Raw genomic sequence first — 19715 nt, 5'->3', positions numbered from 1 at the left:
CAAATATAAAGTTTCCATACGTACCTTTTGTGTGTTTTGCACATTATTGAGATCGAAGAATTGCTCCATCTGTAATATCCATGTGGCGGGATCCTTGCCATCAAACTTCCTCATATCGATTTTTGGAATATGGTGGGTCTTCGATCCAACATTAGAGTCTATGGAATCATGATTAACATTTCTTTTGTTCACATCATGAGTTTCCTTCACCATTAGTAAGTATTTCTTGTAGAAAATTTGTCAAATTTGTCTTCAAATCTGCCATGTCTGTCTTCAAATATGTCCTCAAATCTGTCTTCAAATCATCCATCTTAGCTTCCATGCCCTTTATCTTAGATTCCACACCATTTATCTTAGATTCCACGCCATTTATCTTAGCTTCTGTTAGCTTTTGTGAGCATGACATTTGTTGCACTTGTTCTTGTAATTTTGATATATCATGTAGCATTTCTTCCTCTTCTTCATGAGTCATGCTAGAGCTTTCAGGTTCCTTACTAGGTGTTTGCATTTTCTTTCCTCGGGGCATCAGTTACTGATAATAATGCTTTACTATGCCCTTTGAATTCCTTCAAACCAAGCTTATGCAAAAATTAAAAAAAAAAAAACTACACACCTTTTTTCACTTTGTAGAAGCCTGATATTGAATCTGATGTATCTCTGTAATTTCGGATCATCCAGTTCTGAAATTTTGACCTGTAGTAGCCTTTTGAGTCCTCTTTCCAATGCCACAAGTCTGATCCAAATTGGTTTCTCCAAGGAAGAGTTATGTGAAATCTCCCACAGTGACTTGCTTATAGACTAGTTCAGTAGAGCAAACTTGTACGACGTGCCACGAGTCACTGTTTCGACCTATGGATCTGAAAAATTCATACAAGAAACTACAGTTCGTCCTCTTTCTGTACCTTCTTATGAAATTTCAATCCGATCCTCAGAGAGAAAGTTATGACGATTTTCCCCAGGTCACCTGTTTTGAATGTAATTCAGGAGTCTGCAAAAAGACCAACTTCCTCAGATCATATCTCCGAAAATATTGTGTGAAAAGCTCTGAAATTCAGACCCAAGGTTCAATGTGATTTCTTCTCAAATGGGTTTTTTTTGCGACTTCTGAAACGTCACAAAAAAAAAAGTTATAGCGAAAATTCCACGATGACCTGTTTGGAGCAGCGAAACCCTAGAATCCAAAGCTCTGATACCAAATGTTATGAAACCAGCTCAAGAAAAGATAGAAAAGATAGATCAACGCCTTAGAATTTAGCCTCTTCGAGGGGGAAACCTCCTTTACATTACATAAATGAACAATTCTTGGATGATTCAAATGACAAAACCTCCTTTCTATATATAGGAGTCTAAGGAGTCACAATATAATCCAACCGACCTAACAATAATAATATAAAGCCACAAAAATAACAATAGAGGGATTCTATGGGCACATTAATAACAATATGGGGGCAATGGGGGCACAAAAATATAAATAAGGGGTATAACTACAATAGTAATGGGGTAATCACTAGTATTATAGGGACCCAACAGTGTCAACCAAGGTCCCTTTGTTTACATCAGGTGGAGGCTCTAACACATCTACAAGTTGTATGCCCATGTCCATTGTCAGAGGTTCAAACCTTGTGTCTACATATGTGTCTGTAGGTCCATCCTTTGGTCCAAGTATATCTGTAGGTATTTCGTTGACACCCAATGTTGGGTTCCCTTTTGGTTGGAATAATAAAACAAGTTCTATTCATTCCCTAACACAACTAGGGGAACAGCCCACCGGGCTTTGGATTGACGGTGAATGGGTGCGCTGTTAAGGCACTCCTTGCGATAGGTCACCGGTTCAAATCCCCCGTGGGTACTTAGGTTAGTCTTAACTAAAAAAAAAAAAAAAAACAAAAAAAACAAAACTAGGGGAACAAATGTTTCTAATGGGTTCACTAATGCATGAGGAAGTCAACGTTTATGGGGTTACCATTTCAAGGAAATGTTCAATGTCCTTGGAATGGATGATACTCTTCATAGTTTTACAAGAACGAAAGAGAATGCAATTGAGATTGATTGTTTCTTTTTCATTTAGTTTTAATGACCTTGAAAAAGAGTTAAAAATATACTTGGATCTCTATATTTTTTGTGATCTTTTCTAATGAATCTAAAAGATAGTAAAAGTGTACTTGTGTCCTTATGATTTAACAAGCATGAGAATGGAAAAGATATTTCTCATCGACTTTCGTCTTCCCTAACAAGTGGGAGGGGATGGAAAGAACTTGGTATTTTAGAGGTTTAGTGAGCTTAAAAGAACAAAAAAAGAGGCTCAGTATTTCCATTTTTTAACGATCCTGAAAATTTCACAAGAGAAAACTTGTTCTAAAGAGACAAGTAGCATGATGGTATGCAACTAATTTCAAGGTTGATAGATCCAACCTAAGAAAAGCAATAGAATAGAGATAAAGTGTTTGGTAAAGGAAACCCACTCATGGAAACCATCTATATAGAAGGTAGAAATGGGTTGCAATATGGAGGTAAAGTGAATGTGAAGGAAAGACATCAATTATGACTACAAAATAGTAAGAAATATGAATGAAAAAAACAACATAGTAATATGTGGTGAGACATTGATAACTATAGGCATAAGAAACCAAAAAGAAACATGAAAGATGACTAAGAACCTCCTTTGTGGGCTAAAATGTGGCCAACAATAATGGGAAGAGAGAGAAATGAGGCTTAAATTTAATTTCATGGAGGTATTTAATGAGGGTTTTAATACATATGAATGAATGCGGCATGTGCAAAAGTAAAATAATCAATTGCTACTCTAGGGTGCCTATGAAGAGTAGCCTATGCCATACAAGTTACGACATGAGAAAAGTCATGGGGAGTATCATAACCTGACGGGAGGGACCTATGGAACAACGAAATGGGTGGACAAGGTAAAAAAGGCATGGTAAAAATAGATATGGATCCTATACTTATAAGAAAATTTTGAAATTATACCTTAATTTAGAGATGTAGCATGTGAACTATCATTATACCTTCCAAAATATATGTCAAAAAACCTTCATAGAATTGTTAATAGCTTGAGATAATGACAAAAAATGATAATAAAACCAAGGAAATTAAATATCTAGCAAGAAAATGCATGGAAAATACGAAAATGGATATTTTTTGAGCCACTTTCTCCCTAGAAAATGAGAAAAAAGTGACCATTGTGTGTATTATTTACCCAAAAGGAGAAAAAATGTGGATAACCCACTCTTTGGTTTTAATGGCTACTCTATCATTGTTATTTTGTTGGCTATACGTTGGTTATAAGAATGGTTTATGATAGACTTGAGTTATGGCTCTCATCTTGTTTTGTTTCGTAAATGAAATTTTAATGAATGCATGACCTAATATATGATAATACAACTATTGTGAGAGGACATCATACCTTCTTGATGGTTCTCAAATAAGTATGAAGACCCTATGCTTATATGTGTTTATATGACCTGTAGATTACATGTTCATGATGTGCTTGACTGAATGCCTGACATGGTTGTTAGGGTTCAGGTCAAGTCCTTGATCAATTTTTTGTATTAGTAGCCTTGTCTCAATGTTATTTATCATTTTTGGAATTTTCATGAAGTTTTGGGCAGAGGCCTGAGTCCTAGCCCTGAAAAAGTGGCTCAGAATTCAAGGTCACTAGCACAGATTTTCCTAAAAAAGGCCACAATCACATGGATTCCTTGTTGTGGGAGTGACTGGAGGGTTTCATCAGCATGGAAGGCTTTTCATGGGAGTGACTCGGGATCTAGTTTAATCAAGAAGAATGTTCTCTAAGGGGTTGGGAACCTGGAGGGGTTGGTTGGATCCTAAAGATATTGTAACTCTTAAGGAAGGTTAGTTTGATTTTGGTTTATCAATTCCACTTCCTTAACTATACTTGGGGAGTTGAATCATATCATAGTAACTCTTCATCACATGTTTTTCCTGGTGGTCCGGTTAGATTGCGTAAATGTGGGAGGAGGGTGTTACAGAGTGGTATCAGAGTGGGTTTCATTCTCTTTGGGTGATGTAAGGTTGTGTCCTCTTTGGGTGATATTTTGTATCATAGAATGGTATCAGAGCATGTTTTACCCCTTGGACTGGATGGGTAGAATGTGTTTGTCATGCACATATGTTGGTTACATAAGTGTTCTCTATTCTTGTGGTCTATGTACTTCTTGTGTATGCATGGTGGTGTTCATTGTTGCAGTTGTGTCGCCATGGGGAATATGATGGTGAATGTTGTTGGATGTGTTCGTCATGAGTGCATGTCGGTTATGAATTTGTTATGCATGTCAGTGTCTATATGATTTTATGCATGCATTATCATGGTTATGGTATATTCATGCATGATAACTTGATAATGAATGAAATGATGTCTATATATTGATATGACTATGATTATGCATGTATTGTTATAATTTGGTTGACCTTGCAGATAAGATATCCTCCCCTGGGAATATTAAGGTATGTTGATTATGTTTACATTTTGGTTTATCATACATGATATACTTGCAGGAAGAAGATCAAATATGACTAGCAATATGGTAGACTACAACTCATAAGATTCTCCCTATAGATCCAATGAGAAACATCTTGATAGGTACTCTCTTGATATAGTAGACACTTTGAGAAGTTTGAAGGCAGAAATAAGAAGTTGCAAAGCAGATAATGACATAGTCATTCAGGCATGTGAGAAACAAGTAGTGGTTAATGCAGTTATCCTTCAGAGTTTGTCAGATTTGCAGAGACAGGGACTGCTTAGGATCGATCATGGGCTCGGATAGGACTAACGAGGCATATGAAAGTAGGTATCATTGTGGGCATAGGTCGGATAGAAATGACTCGATCAAAGATGGCAGGTTCTTAGATACACATGATAGGAGAGGTGATGGACACATGTTCTATTATAGTTCTGGTTCTGAAATGTATCATGGTCATCATCATTATCATCCTTATATGAGCAACAAAAGATATTTTCTAGATGATTTCAAGAAATCCAAGCCACCTACCTTTGATGGAGATTTGAAGAAACCGGAAGATGCAAAGGCATGGTTACTTGGGATGAAGAAGTTATTTGAGTTGCATGATTACACAAAGAGTATGAAGGTCAGAATAGTTATCTTTAGCCTCAAAGGGAAATCAGATATCTGGTGGGAAGATGTGAAGTGGGTTAGAGACATCAGGACAAAATAGTTAAGTTGGCATGAATTCAAGAGACTTTTCAGGAAGAAATATTTTTCAGAGAGGTGCTATGATGGTAAAGCTAAGGAGCTATGAGCTAAAGATGGGACCGATGACAAATGAGGAGTATACAACCAAGTTCCTGTAGTTTTTGAGGTATGTACTGTATCTTAAAGATGAGAAAGCCAAAGTTCAAATATTTGTCAGTGGATTTCCATTGGCATTTAGATATTAGATTGAATATGATGAACCTTAGTAACTTGAATAAGTCATTGGTAAGTTGAAGCATTGTTATGAGCAATTAAAGCACAAGACAAGGTCTCCACAAGGTTGAAACGGTAAATACAAGACTAAAGGTAAATGGCAGTTGAAAAAAATAAGATCCCAGGATGTAGGTTAGAAAGAAAATGTTGCACTTTACAAGAAGTTTAATGGACCTCCGCCTAGAAAACAACAGAATAGAGGTTATGGTAGGAGACAATTATAATGTTGGACATGTGGTAAGGAGCATGTCAAGAGAGATTGTACACAGAATTAGGGTGGTATACCTCAGATATATAGTGCACGGGAATCGTAGATAGTGTGGGATGTTAAACAAAGTATTCCTCGGATTTATGCAGCATTAGATAACAAGCAGGCAGATCATCACGCATCTATTATCGAGATGGATGGTAAGATTTGTGATCAAGTTATTTCTATTTTGATTGACCCTCGATCTAATTATAGTTATGTTAATCCTGATTTGGTGGATAAGTTTGGTTTGAATAAAGAAGTGCATGCAGAATCTTGGTTAGTTCAGTCAGTTACAGGTACAAAGAAAAGAGTTCATTATTGGGTAAAAGCTTGTGCATTTGAGTTGAATGGTATGCCTACATCAACGCATTTGAATGTTCTTTCATTGGGATCATACAATATGTTGTTGGGTATCGATTGGTTGTATCTTCATAGGACTAAGGTGGATTTTTATGACAATACTATTGAGTGCTTGGATTACAATGGAGAATAAAGGATCTTACAGGGTAAGAAGAAAGCAACATCAGTTAGAATGGTCACAGTTATACAGGTAAAGCGTAGTCGCAGGAAAGGGTGTGTGTTATTTACAATGCATATTTCTAATGATAAAGGTAAGGATGTTGAGGATGCGGAGGTATTGAGAAGGTACCCAGTTTTACAGTAATTTCAGGATGCATTTCGTACAGAGATTTTAGAGTTTTTGCCTCATAGGGAAGTGGACTTTTCCATTGAGTTGGTACAAGGGGTAGCACCAGCATCAAAGGCACCATACAAGATGATCTCACCGGAGTTAGTGGAATTGAAGTTTTAGTTGAAGTAAATGATTGACAAGGGATACATTTGACCAAGTATATCGTCTTGGAGTGCACCAATGTTGTTTGTGAACAAGAAGGATTGCAGTCTCAGGTTGTGCATTGATTATAGGAAGCTGAACATGGTGACCATCAAGAATAGGTATCTATTGACAAGGATTGATAACTTGTTTGATCATTTGAAGTGAGTAACATTTTCTCAAAGATTTATCTGAGATGAAGATACCATTAGGTACACAACATAAAAGAGGATATTTACAAGACTGCTTTTCGGACCAGGTATCGTAATTATAAGTTTGTTGTAGTTCCATTTGGTTTAACTAATGCTCCAAGTACTTTTATGTGCTTCATGAATAATGTGTTGCATCCTTATCTAGAAAAATTTGTTATTGTATTCATTAATGATATATTGATATATTCTAGGAACGAGGAAGAGCATGTCAAACATTTCGTAGTAGTACTAAGGTTGTTAAGAGAGCATAAATTTAATGCCAAGCTTAGTAAATGAATTTTATTTCAAACATTAATACATTACTTGGGACATGTCGTTTCCAAGGAAGGCATAACAGTGGATCCGAATAAGATAAGACCTATCATGGAATGGGCAACAACTAGAAATGTGGATGAGAAGAAAGGTAAGAAATTTGGATGGACATAAGAAGGTGAAGTTAGATTTGAGCAATTGAAGCAGTTGTTGACAAATACTCTAGTTCTCAAGGTTACAAATCTGGATAAAGAGTTTGTAGTGTGTATAGATGCTTGCAAGAGAGGATTTAGTGGAGACTTTATACAAGAGGGATAGGTGGTATGTTACAAATCAAGGAACCTGAATGAGCACGAGTAGAACTACGTGACACATGGTCTTGAGTTGGAAACCATCATCCATGCTTTGAAGATGTGGAGGCACTTTCTTCTTGGCAAGAGGTTTATATTGATGAGTGATCACAGTGACTTTAGATACTTGTTTGACCAACTAAATCTGAATGCCAAGCAAGCTAGATGGTTGGCCATGATCAGTGAGTTTGACTTTGAGATCAGGTATATTAAAGGAAAGGAAAACAGGGTTGCAGATGCTCTTAGTAGAAGAGTGTAGGTGAATCACATAGAAGAAATGAGTTCTTATGGGATAGATCTACGGGATTGGATCTTATAGGAAGTACAAGAAGATGACAAGTACATGGAGCTTAGGCACAAGTTACAACAGGTTACAAGTGAAGATGATGTGGACTATCATTTCACAGCAGATGGTTTGATCAGATTTAGGAACAAGATCTATATGTTGGACAATAGTGAGCTCAAGAAGCTTATCTTGAGGGAATTTCATGCTAAACCATATTCAGATCGCCCAGGATATCAGAATACATTGACAATGGTGAAGAAGTTCTACTATTGGACAATTTTGAAGAAACTCTGGATAGATGTTTGTATTGTCAACAGGTAAAAGCATAGTGTAAGCATCCAGGTGGATTACTACAGTGCATTCTAATTCTAGAGCGAAAATGGGAGGTCATTTCCATGGACTTCATTACAGGTTTTTCGAGGACATATAAACAACATGATTCTATCATGGTTGTGGTGGATAGGTTGACTAAGGTAGGGCACTTGATTCTAGTAAGTCTACATATTGAGCTAGTGATGTAGCACAGGTCTTCATCAGGGAGATAGTGAGGCTGCATGGTGTTTCGAAGAAGATTTTTTTGGATAGAGATGCTAGGTTCACTTCCATATTTTGGAAAGAGTTGTTTGAAGGTTTGGGTATAGAGTTGGCCTGTAGTGCAACTTATCATCCACAGACAAATCAATGGATAGAGAGTGTCAACAGGATTTTATAGGACATGTTGAGAATGTATGTCACGCATTAATGGTGAAAGTAGGAAGAGTATCTTCCACTAGTTGAGTTTACTTACAACAATGGGTATCAAGAGTCACTGAGGATGAGTCTGTTTGAGGAACTGTATGGGCAGAGTTGTAACATTCTCATCAGTTTGAGTGATCTAGTGAATAGGGTGTTGATAGGACTGAACATGTTGGAATATATCGAACAAGAAATGCAGGTTTTCAAGAAGAATCTAGAGGAAACATAGTACATGAAGAAAATTAATGAAGATCGACACAGGTTGTTTAAGGAGTTTCAGGTTGGGGAACATGTGTATTAGTGCATCAAGCCCAAGAAGATCTCCTTGAGGATCAGGTCATGTGTGAAGATAACACCTCAATATTTTGGGCCTTTCGAGATCCTTGGGAGGATTGGACCAGTGGCCTACATATTTGCACTGCCTCCGACAGTGAAAATCCATGATGTTTTCCATGTTTCATTTCTTAAAATATATGCAAAGGATGTTGATCATGTTATTGATTTGTGTGTATTGTAGGTGGAACCAAAAGGATAATTCTATCTAGAACCTCAGTTTATTTTGCAAAGAAATATGCTCATACACCGAGCAATCCAGCAGGTTAAAGTGCAGTGGAAGAACTTTGGGCCTGATGAAGCTACATGGGAGATAAAAGATTAGATGTGGGCTATGTATCCTTCCTTGTTTTCCCATTGAGGAAAAGAACTTTTGGTATATGTGCATATTTATATATGGTTGTCAGTGTAAATATCGAAATGAGTTATGTTATAAAGCTCCAATAAGCGGTATGGTTGTCATCTTGTTATGTTGCCATGTTTGTTTGTTTTTTAGCAGGTTAATCATTGTAAATATTACATCAGACCAAGTTATAAATCTCCATGGGCAACATGTTTTTCTTTTCAACGGTCTTAATGTTGTAGGTGTCATTGAACATCGAGGACAGTGTTACCCTAAGGGAGAGGGGTCTGTAACAACCTCAGGTTAAAATTTCATGTAATAAAGTTAATAAAGGAAAAATAAGGTCAAGGTCATGGGACACTTATTCCAATATGAATGTTGTGTAAAACATCTTGGCGTGGGTGTTCATTTGGTTTATTATGGCTAAGGAGAAATCGACAAAGGAAATGGAAAAGGATTTGGAAAGGAAAGAGTCATTAATGGATATTTTATTTATGAAAATAAAGGAAAATGGGAGAAAAGGAAGGTGAAAAGTCACAGGTTGCATGTAAGGAGGAAAATGAAGGAAAAATAATGGAAATTGAAGAAAATAGAGGCCTCATTGATAAAAAGTCTTTTGAGGATGATTTCACAACCTTTTTCAGTGTAACCTTTTATCAGTTCAGTTTCAGAGCTCTCACTCTATTCTCTCTATTGTATCATGCTTTCATATACATAGAGTATCCTTGGAGCACTCTAGCATTAGAGGAAGGAAGGAAAAGGAGGAACAAGAAAGAAAAGGGAAGTAAATATCAAGAAAGGAAGAGTGGGATCTAGCAGCTACATTGGGATTACTTGGGGTATCGAGTTGCATGTATGATTTCCTTGTTAGTTTTGGCATGCATGTTACATGCACGTGTGTTTTTGGTTCTCTTGTTATTATTGGCATGGGATTTGCTAGATGTGAGAGTGGTTTTCAGCCTTGCCTTTCCATTTGCAGATAGCCACGGTGTGATGGGATTTATCTTAATTTTTTGAGTTTGAATCTGAGTGGGGTGGTCTCAAGAGGAAACACAAGGCCTAGGAATCCCTAGACCGGTGAAGGTCAAATTATGGTAAATCATGATTGTGTATACCTTCCTTGGGCCTAAAAATCCTCTATCGGTGAATGGCGGGATATACAGTAAATCCCAGAGGGTAGAGATGGATAAATTCCTCACAATTTAGGTGGTGATATCTAGAGGCATCCATGCTTGTATAGGCTTAGTGATCCCTCGATCGGTATGTGGTGGGATTGTGGTAAAGCCCGGTAGTGTATGTTTCTTTTTTGGGCCTAGGAATCCCTTCCTGGGATTGCAGTTAAGCCTGGTTGTATACATGATGGCTTGGGCCTAGGAATCCCTTGGTGGATTGTGGTAAAACTTGAGGAAGCTCTGTTTTTTTTGTTGTAAGTCCCACATTCATACTTGTTGGGTTGTGTTATATTCTTTCCATGACTAGCCTGTTAGCTTCCTGTTGCAACATGTGTTCATCTTTCATGATTGACAGTTGAAAGTGCCAAATATGTCATACTTTGCATGCTGCAATGCTCCATATTTCCAAAAGAGGCCAAAGAAGAGGCCATGAAAGTGTGCCAGTCTAAATGCCACTGCTGTATTCCAATTTTGATGAGTTATTCCTTTTTAAAGAATTTTCTGTTAAGGGAAGGCCAAACAGCTTAATCTTGGCTTCCCTAGGTTTCAATTTCTTGTTCTAGAATGTAGAGAATGAAAATCTGTCCAAACAGTTTAATCTTGGCAGATTTGTAGATAGGTAGAGAAACAAAGGAGCCCAACTACTTAATCTGGGCCCTTGGAAGAAATAAGTGTAGATTTAGATAGGAGGACAACAAAAAGAAAAAAGGATAATCAGGGTCTGCAAGTCCAAGTGCACCCATGCAAAAAGAAGAAAAAATGTTAGGTAAGTAGGCTGGGTAAGTAGTTTTGTGGTTGCAGAATCAAGCTAGGTGATCCATTTCATGCTTTTTAATGCTATAACTATTCAGATCACAGGTATAAGGCAATTCCCCTTTGGAAGAGCTCAAGCGAGGCATGTCTAATTCCCCTTTCTTCTAAATCCCCAAATCACTCACTAACATCCCCTTGAGGACCTTGGGATCTGCCCAACCAGTCCTGTTATTACTTCATTTTTGTAAAATACCAAGTCAAGCTTTGACTTTCTTCAGTGAAAAGAAGCCACATTTCTTGTGTAAACTCATTTCTCCATATCCCATTCAAATCTCATGTCTAAGTTTCAGATCATAAACTTGGCATCATTCCCCTTACATTTCCATTTCACAAACTCATATTAACTCCTAACTCTACTATCTAGCTCCCTAGATCATCTCCTTATCCCCTATTACACAAAAAACTATATAAAAACCCCAAAAATATTACATATCCCCCCTATAGCACTATAGCTATGTACATACAGTTCTGGGATATAATAGTCCACCTGGGACTATTATGAACCCATCCGTGTCATAACTCTGGGATTGGTCTAAACCTCTGGTTAGGCTAATAACCTATGTCTACCCCTCTACCCATCAAAAACCTCATATTTCTACCCCTCCGCAGTCATTTCCCCAATGTCTAATGTTTAATAGTTTGGGTTAAACATTAAATTAACCTGCGACCCACATTAACCAAGTTTTTTGACCCCCTCGGCGCATTTTTGATTAAAATATACGGGTGGGTCCCGTCCCTAACCTCCCGCTACCTCACCTACCCCGCCAGCCGTCCGATGGCTAGCGCCCGAGATCAACGGTGGGCGGTTATTCCTGCCCCCCGATCTACCGGAGTTTAACGTCCGGGGGATGGGCGGTTTCCCCGTCGTACCCCCGCCACGTGTCAGCCTCTCGGTGTGTTCGGAGGCCCCTCCCCCAATACCGCCTGTGCCGGAAGGTGGTGCAGGGAAAACCGGATACCGCCTTCCGCCCACATACGTCAGCACCATGTCATCATGACGTCATCATCCTGCGTCGTCCTCTTGCCACGTCATTGCCACGTCGCTGCCATCCCTGCCACATCATTACCCATACCGTACCGCCACATCACCTGGCCGTACTGCTGATGTCACTGTGCTGACATCACCCTGCCATGTCACCGCCGTACTGGGACCCACCACTGACGTCATGCTGACGTCATCATCAAAAAGGGTGCGAAGCACGAAATCTGCAGCAACGGATGCCCAGAATGAAAAACCGAGGCAGTTTTTGAAGCACGAATCGTGCATCGCTAAGGGAAATAGGCCAAAATGGAAGCCCTCTCATGGCGCGGCTACCAGCAGGGCCCGAAATTCGCAAATTCACAGGAATTTCTTCACATAGGTTCGGAAAAGGGGCAAAGACAGTTCTAAAGGCAAACAGAGGGCCGAGCAGCAGCCATAAAATGTCGATGGGATAGTTTAAAGCAGTCAGAAGACAACAAGGAGCCCAGGTTCAGTGAAAGTGTATCAGAGGAAGCGGCGAAGATTATCAGTTAGTATTTTTGGTGGAAATCCGTATTTCCAAAGCAGGCAGATATTGAAGGCCCCCAAGCAAAGTCAAAGAAAGCGGTGAAGCTATTTCAAAACTCTCAAATCACAGTTAATGCACCTCAAAACCACTCAAGAGCAGGGGATCAAAACCCAAAGCACAGTTATGACTAAATGATCAGCACAGAGCCATAAAGACAACACATTAACTCTTTTTGATACAGCTGCCCCCAGCACAGCTCGAAGATATTTTCTTGCATTTATTTCAGGCATATGTTAGGTTAAAGACACTTATTACATCAGATCTGTCTCAGATCTGATTCTTGTAGATATTTTGCTTATAAAACCACCCTAATTTACTGTTTAGAGGGTTGGTTGGTTGATTTGCTCCACTAGAGACTCGCTCTGTATACTTGATGTTTTCATTAATCAAAGACTGCTGAAAAGCTTGGAGGATGAACTGTCTGCTGTGTTATTAATGTTTTGAAGAATGAATATGGAATTCTTGTGCTGCAACACGACTCAATAAGTGATTTCTACCTCTGTTTTCCATTGATATATGCTCATATCATACATATGTCGCCATCTAAATAGCAGATAAAAAGATTAGCTTAGAACTTGCTTGACTGCACTCTATGCTCAATTTCTGTTGTTTCTTTATGTTTTCCTTTGAATTGGTAATGAATATGAATTCCCTTTGGCTCATATTTCTCCTAATTCACCCATGTTTGACAGTTATCTAGGGATTCTTTACTGCTCCTAGATAGAGCTCATTCACCTTCCCTCTATTAAGCTGAATAAGAGATTGTTAATTGCTTCTCATTGCTTAGCCTTCAATCCATCTCCATTTAGCTTGAAACTTGTTTCATGTGTATCTATCTTGCTCCATATTCCTCTTGTGACCAAGAAAACTCACCAGCAGTCCTACTCCATGACTCCATGCCCAATGGTTTGAACTTATCATACTATGCATTACCTCTCTACTTGAAAGCTTCATCCTTCCCACCAAAACTCAAAACAAAAACCCTTGAACTCAATAACTAGCCTAAAATCATCATCAACAAAGCTAAATCATAAAGAGAGAGCCCTCTCTGATTGCAGGTGGGCTAGAACCTGCAGTCCAAGATTGGTTTGTGGTTACCTCGGCCGTATTCCCTTGGGAGTCAAAGGGAACAACCTGAGTGATAACATAGCCAACGTAGTTAACTAGGGGGGTTAGAGGGGGGGCAGAGCCCCCCCTTCGTCGTACCGATTGTGTAGTAGGGGGCGGGGGGTGGGTCACAAGGGGTTTGAGGTGTACCTGTAACCCCACTTTATGGGGTCCGGGGTAGTGCCCCAGAAAATTTTGGTTTTGGACCCTATGTTAGGTTGGGCGGACCCACCTATGGTTTTGTGCATGATTTTCGCACATGTTTTTTGGACAAGATGGTTTTTGGTCCATGGTTTTGGTCGCGATGGTTTTCAGTCCATGGTATTGGATACTTTGGCATGTATAAATATGTATTATAACATTGAAAGGAACATAATGAAAAATCAAGCTAGTAGTCTTGGTTTTGAGATCCAGGGGAAAATCTCTGTGTATATGTGTTTTGCTCTCGCATTGTTTATTTTATGTGTTTTAGAATTCGTATATAGGTAATTTCTGTATGGGGTTAAAACCTACATTTGGTATCGGAGCTATTTTGGCTTCAAGGGGACGCCTTTGTTGCTGAGGGGTTTCGCTCAAGCCTGTGGTAGACCCCGTTCAGTGGGAGATCTGCGAGATCGATTCTGGTGGTGAAAGAAGATGATGAGCAGTAGAAAGATAGAGATCGAGAAATTTAATGGTTGGAGCTTTGAGTTGTGGAAACTCAAGGTGGAGGATCTATTAGTGGATAAAGATCCATGGATCGTGGTAGATCCGCGTACTAAACCAACTGGAGTGTCCGATGAAGAATGGAAGAAGTTGGATTGGAAGGCAAAGAGCACAATATGATTGTGTGTCTCAGATTCAGTATTGTTGAATGTATTAGGGGAAGCTACGGCTAAGGCTTTGTGGGACAAGTTAGGGACTTTGTACCAATCTAAGTCTCTAGTGAATAAAATATTCCTGCGGAAAAAGCTGTATAACTTGAGGATGAAAGATGGAGACTCGGTGACAAAGCATCTGAATGCATTTAATACTGTGGTAAGTCAACTAGCATCTATTGATATTAAAATTTCAGATGAAGATAAGTGCATCATTTTGTTGTGTTCTCTACCAGATTCGTGGGATAGTCTGGTTATTGCAATAGGTAGCAATGCAACTGCCTTACAGTTTGATGAAATAATCTCATCCTTTCTGAGGGAGGAGATGAGACAGAAAAATATGGAGAGCCAGAATGGTGATGCCTTGTCTGTACGAAGATAGTCCTAGAACAGAAACAAAAATAAGTCATCGAGTGGGAGATCTAAATCTAGAGGGAGATCTAAATCTCCAGGAAAACCTGTAAAGGTAGTGTGCTGGAAATGCGGAAAGGAAGGGCACTAAAAAAGGGACTGTAAATCTAAAGCGCCTAATAAAGGAAAGGGATCTAATGATGCTCCTTCTGTAGAGGTGAAAACCACCTCAGATGAAGGTGGGGATGTGTACTTGGCTTCTTCAAGTACACATGTAGATCATGAGGCATGGTTGATTGACTCAGGTGCATCCTTTCACTTCAGTCCCCATAGAGAGTGGTTCTGCGAGTATGAGAAATATGATGGTGGTGATGTCTTCTTAGGGGATGATAGGAAGGCTAGAATCGTTGGTCTTGGAAAAGTAAAGTTGAATTTGCAAGGTGGAAGGGTTAGAACACTTTTGGGTGTTCTGCATATTCTTGCATTGGCCAGAAATCTAATTTCTGTAAGCAAGTTGGATGATGCAGGTGTAACAATAGTGTTCGAGAAGGATACAGGTGCAATATGGTTTAGGGAGCACTGGTATTGATGCGGGGAGTTTGGATTGGAACTCTGTATAAGCTGCAAGGTAGCACAGTTGCTGATGGGTGCAACAATTATGTGGTTCCTAAAAGTGGAGCAGAAAATCTAGTGGTATCTGGAGAGAAGATAATGTTGTGGCATCAAAGGCTTGGACATATTGGAGAGAAGGGCCTTCGAATACTTCATGGTAAAGGTATGGTAGAAAGTATGAGTAATAGCTCTCTAGATTTTGATTTCTGTGAAAATTGTGTATATGGGAAGCAGAATCGGGTGAGTTTCCCCTCTGGTGGTAAGAGGGAGAAACATATATTAGAGCTTGTGCATAGTGATGTGTTTGGATCTGTGAAGGTTCCATCACTGGGTAAATCTATGTATTATATATCATTTATAGATGAATTCTCAAGGAATACATGGATATATTTCCTTAAGAAGAAATCTGAAGTCTTTGACAGGTTTAAATAATTCAAGGCTCTGGTGGAAAACTAGACAGAGAAGAAGATAAAGGTGTTGAGGATAGATAATGGTGGAGAGTTTTGCAGTAAGGAATTTGAAGAATTCTGTAAGAAGTGTGGTATATCATGACAGAAGACTACTCCATATACACCTCAACAAAATGGAGTTGCAGAAAGAATGAACAAGACGTTGATGGAAAGGGCAAGAAGCATGCTCAGTGACGCCATCTTAGGACAGGAATTCTGGGAAAAGGCAATGGAGACAACATGTTACTTGGTCAGCAGATCTCCTTCATTAGCGTTAGAGGATAAAACTCCACAAGAGGTATGGACAGGTAAGAAACCCTCTCTTTCACATCTGAGGGTATTTGGATGTGATGCATATGTACATGTTCCAAAGGAGAAACAAACCAAGTTGGATAGTAAATCTGAAAAGTGCATCTTTATTGGGTATAAGGATGGTTTAAAGGGTTATAAGCTTTGGAACCCAGTAACAAGGAAGGTTGTGTACAATCGAGATGTGGTGTTCAGAGAGGTGAAAAATGTTATTAAACATGAAGTCCAACCAAAGGAACCTAAGAAGATAGAGTTTGAGCTAAAGGAGGAAGAATCAAACTCTACAACAGAGGAGGAATCAGAAGATGAAGAGCCACAAACTCCAGATGTGAGAAGATCAGTTCGAGAAAGAAGGCAACCAGAAAGGTATAGTCCATCTGCTTTCTGTTCAAATTTTGCTTTATCTATTACTGATGATGATCCTAGAACTGTGAAGGAAGCAGTAGATTCAGAGGATGGAAAACTCTGGAAAGAGGCCATGGTTGATGAAATGGCATCTTTGCACAAAAATGAGGCTTGGGATCTCGTGGAGTTGCCGGCTAGAAGGAAACCCATTGGCAGCAAATGGGTGTTCAAGAAGAAGATAAATGCGGAAGGAAAGATGGAGAAATACAAAGCTCAGTTGGTAGCAAAAGGTTATTCCCAGGTGCCAGGAATTGATTTTGGTGAAATTTTTTCTCCTGTTGCCAAGGTAGCTTCTATTAGATTGCTATTATCTGTTGTTGTTGCTTTTGATTATGAGGTAGAACAAATGGATGTGAAGACAACATTTCTTCACGGGGATCTGGAAGAGGAGATCTACATGAAGCAACCTGAAGGTTTTGCGGTGAAGGGTAAGAAAGAATTGGTATGCAAGTTAAAGAAGTCTTTGTATGGGTTAAAACAGTCACCAAGGATGTGGTATCAGAAATTTGATACATTTATACGGGGAATTGGCTTCACCAGAAGCAAAGAAGATCATTGTGTGTATTTTAAATTAATTAGTGACCATGTTATTTATTTGGTCTTGTATGTGGATGATATGTTGCTGGTTGGAAATGACAAAGAAATTATCTAGGATTTGAAGACCCAATTGTCCTCCAAATTCGACATGAAATATCTTGGTGCTGCAAACTACATTTTGGGCATGGAAATTAAAAGAGATTGAGAAAAGAGGAAGCTCTGGTTAAACCAGAGGAAGTATATCGAAAAAATACTGCAGAGGTCTAATATGCAGGATAGTAAATCGGTGAAGGTTCCTATTCCTGTAGGTGTGAGGTTATCTGCTGAACAGTGTCCCAAGACACAAGAAGATGAAGAGGACATGTCCTGTGTTCCATATCCAAGTGCAGTCGATAGCTTGTTGTATGCAATGGTCTATACTAGACCAGACATTGCACATGCAGTGGGAGTATTGAGCAAGTTTATGTCAAAACCAGGGAAGGAGCACTAGACAACAGTGAAGCGGGTTTTCAGGTATTTGTGTGGCACTAGTGATTATGGTTTATGCTACCAAGGAAGACTAGGATTGGACAGAGTGTTGGATATACGTGGCTTTGTTGATGCACACAGGGCTGGAGATCTGGATCAGAGAAGATCTACAAGTGGGTATGTGTTTAACCTATTTGGAGGTGCAGTCAGTTGGATGAGTAAGAAAAAATTTGTAGTGGCACTATCAACTATAGAGGCAGAATACATGGCAGCCACTCATGAAAGCAAGGAAGCAGTTTGGTTGCAGAGATTGTGTTCAAGTATAAGGTTAGTACAGGGAGCTATAAGGATAGACTGTGACAGCCAGAGTGCAATTTGCTTGGCAAAGAACCCCACATATCATTCAAAGACAAAGCACATTGATGTTCAGTATCACTTTGTGAGGGATATGATAGAAGACAAAAAGGTGTTGCTGGTAAAGGTGGACACTTTGAAGAATATTGCAGATGCATTGACAAAATCTGTGAGCTCTGAGAAGTTCTCTTGGTGTAGAGAGGCAATGGGTGTTTTAGGGCTAGAAAAATGACTAAGATCTCTTGTGGCCCCTTGTGGAAAGAAAACAACAAGTGGGAGAATGTTGGGTTGTGTTATATTCTTTCCACGACTAGCCCACGTAGTTAACCGGGGGGGTTAGAGGGAGGGCAGAGCCCCCCCTTCGTTGCACCGATTGTGTAGCGCGGGGGTGACAGGGGGTTTGAGGTGTACCCGTAACCCCACTTTATGGGGTCCAGGGCAGCGCCCCAGAAAATTTTGGTTTTAGACCCTATGTTAGGTTGGGTGGACCCACCTATGTTTTTGTGCATGATTTTCGCACATGTTTTTTGGACACGATGGTTTTCGATCCATGGTTTTGGACGCGATGGTTTTTAGTCCATGGTATTGGATGCTTCGGCATGTATAAATATGTATTGTAACATTGAAAGGAACATAATGAAAAATCAAGCTGGTAGTCTCGGTTTTGAGATCCAGGGGAAAATCTCTATGTATATGTGTTTTATGTGTTACTTTCTCGCATTGTTTATTTTATGTGTTTTATAATTCGTATGCAGGTAATTTTTGTACGGGGTTAAAACCTAAAATACTTGGAATATGGCACAGGGGTGATTGGCTAAAAGACATATTTTGTTCATCCCAATCTATGGTTGGGTGGTACGTGGAAGTCCTTGACCTGATTTCATTTTGCATATGTTAATAAGAGCTCTTTTCCTCTTGTGTTCCATGTGTAAATATACTTATTAATATGTGGTTTTGATGGTTGTTCTATCATTGTTATTATTATTGTTTATATGTTGGTTATAAGCATGGTTTATGATATACTTGAGTTATGGCTCTCATCTTGTTTTTTTTTTTTTTTAACAACATCGTCTACTTGTATATTATAAAACTTGTAATTCAAATATCTATTACAATAAGGGGGGAGTTCCGAGAGCTGATATTCAAAATTGGGTTCACAGACCCATAGTTCTCGGGGCTCCTCTTAACTACACTTAAAGCTGAACATAAACGGCTATATTGCCTTACAAAAGATCCTCCTATCCAACTAAAGTTGCAGTGCATATGGGTTAAGGGGAGTGTTGGGTGACCGAGTCATCAGGGAGTGGTTCCCTCCTGCTCACTCTTGTTGAAGCTTCTCCTTGCTGGCTTTCTGTTAAGGTGCGGAGGTGGTCTATTACTGCTTCCATGTGTATGCAGCGATCCTTGAGGTCTTCAATGTCTTTTTTCCTCTTCTCCAGCTTCTTTCGCTTAGAGTTTCTATCCGCGTGGAAGTCCTCCGTTAGTTCTTTCACTTGCTTCTTCAGGGCGTTAATCATAACAACATGTGCCTTGCACATATGACACTCTCTGTTATTGAAGATGTTGTCCATTGGGTTCCTTGGTTGCTGCTGGTTGGCTGGCTGGTTGTTCTGATCAGCCATCTTGCTAGGAGCGATGTCAGCTTTGTCAAATGCAAAGGAGTTAGGAGGCTTGCCGTT

The sequence above is a fragment of the Pinus tabuliformis genome, chromosome 4_2 (genome assembly GCF_031772625.1).
Source record: "Pinus tabuliformis cultivar Carrire ecotype Pingquan chromosome 4_2, CPIR1, whole genome shotgun sequence".
Taxonomy (NCBI): Eukaryota; Viridiplantae; Streptophyta; class Pinopsida; order Pinales; family Pinaceae; genus Pinus; species Pinus tabuliformis.
This window is presented reverse-complemented; position numbering follows the sequence as displayed.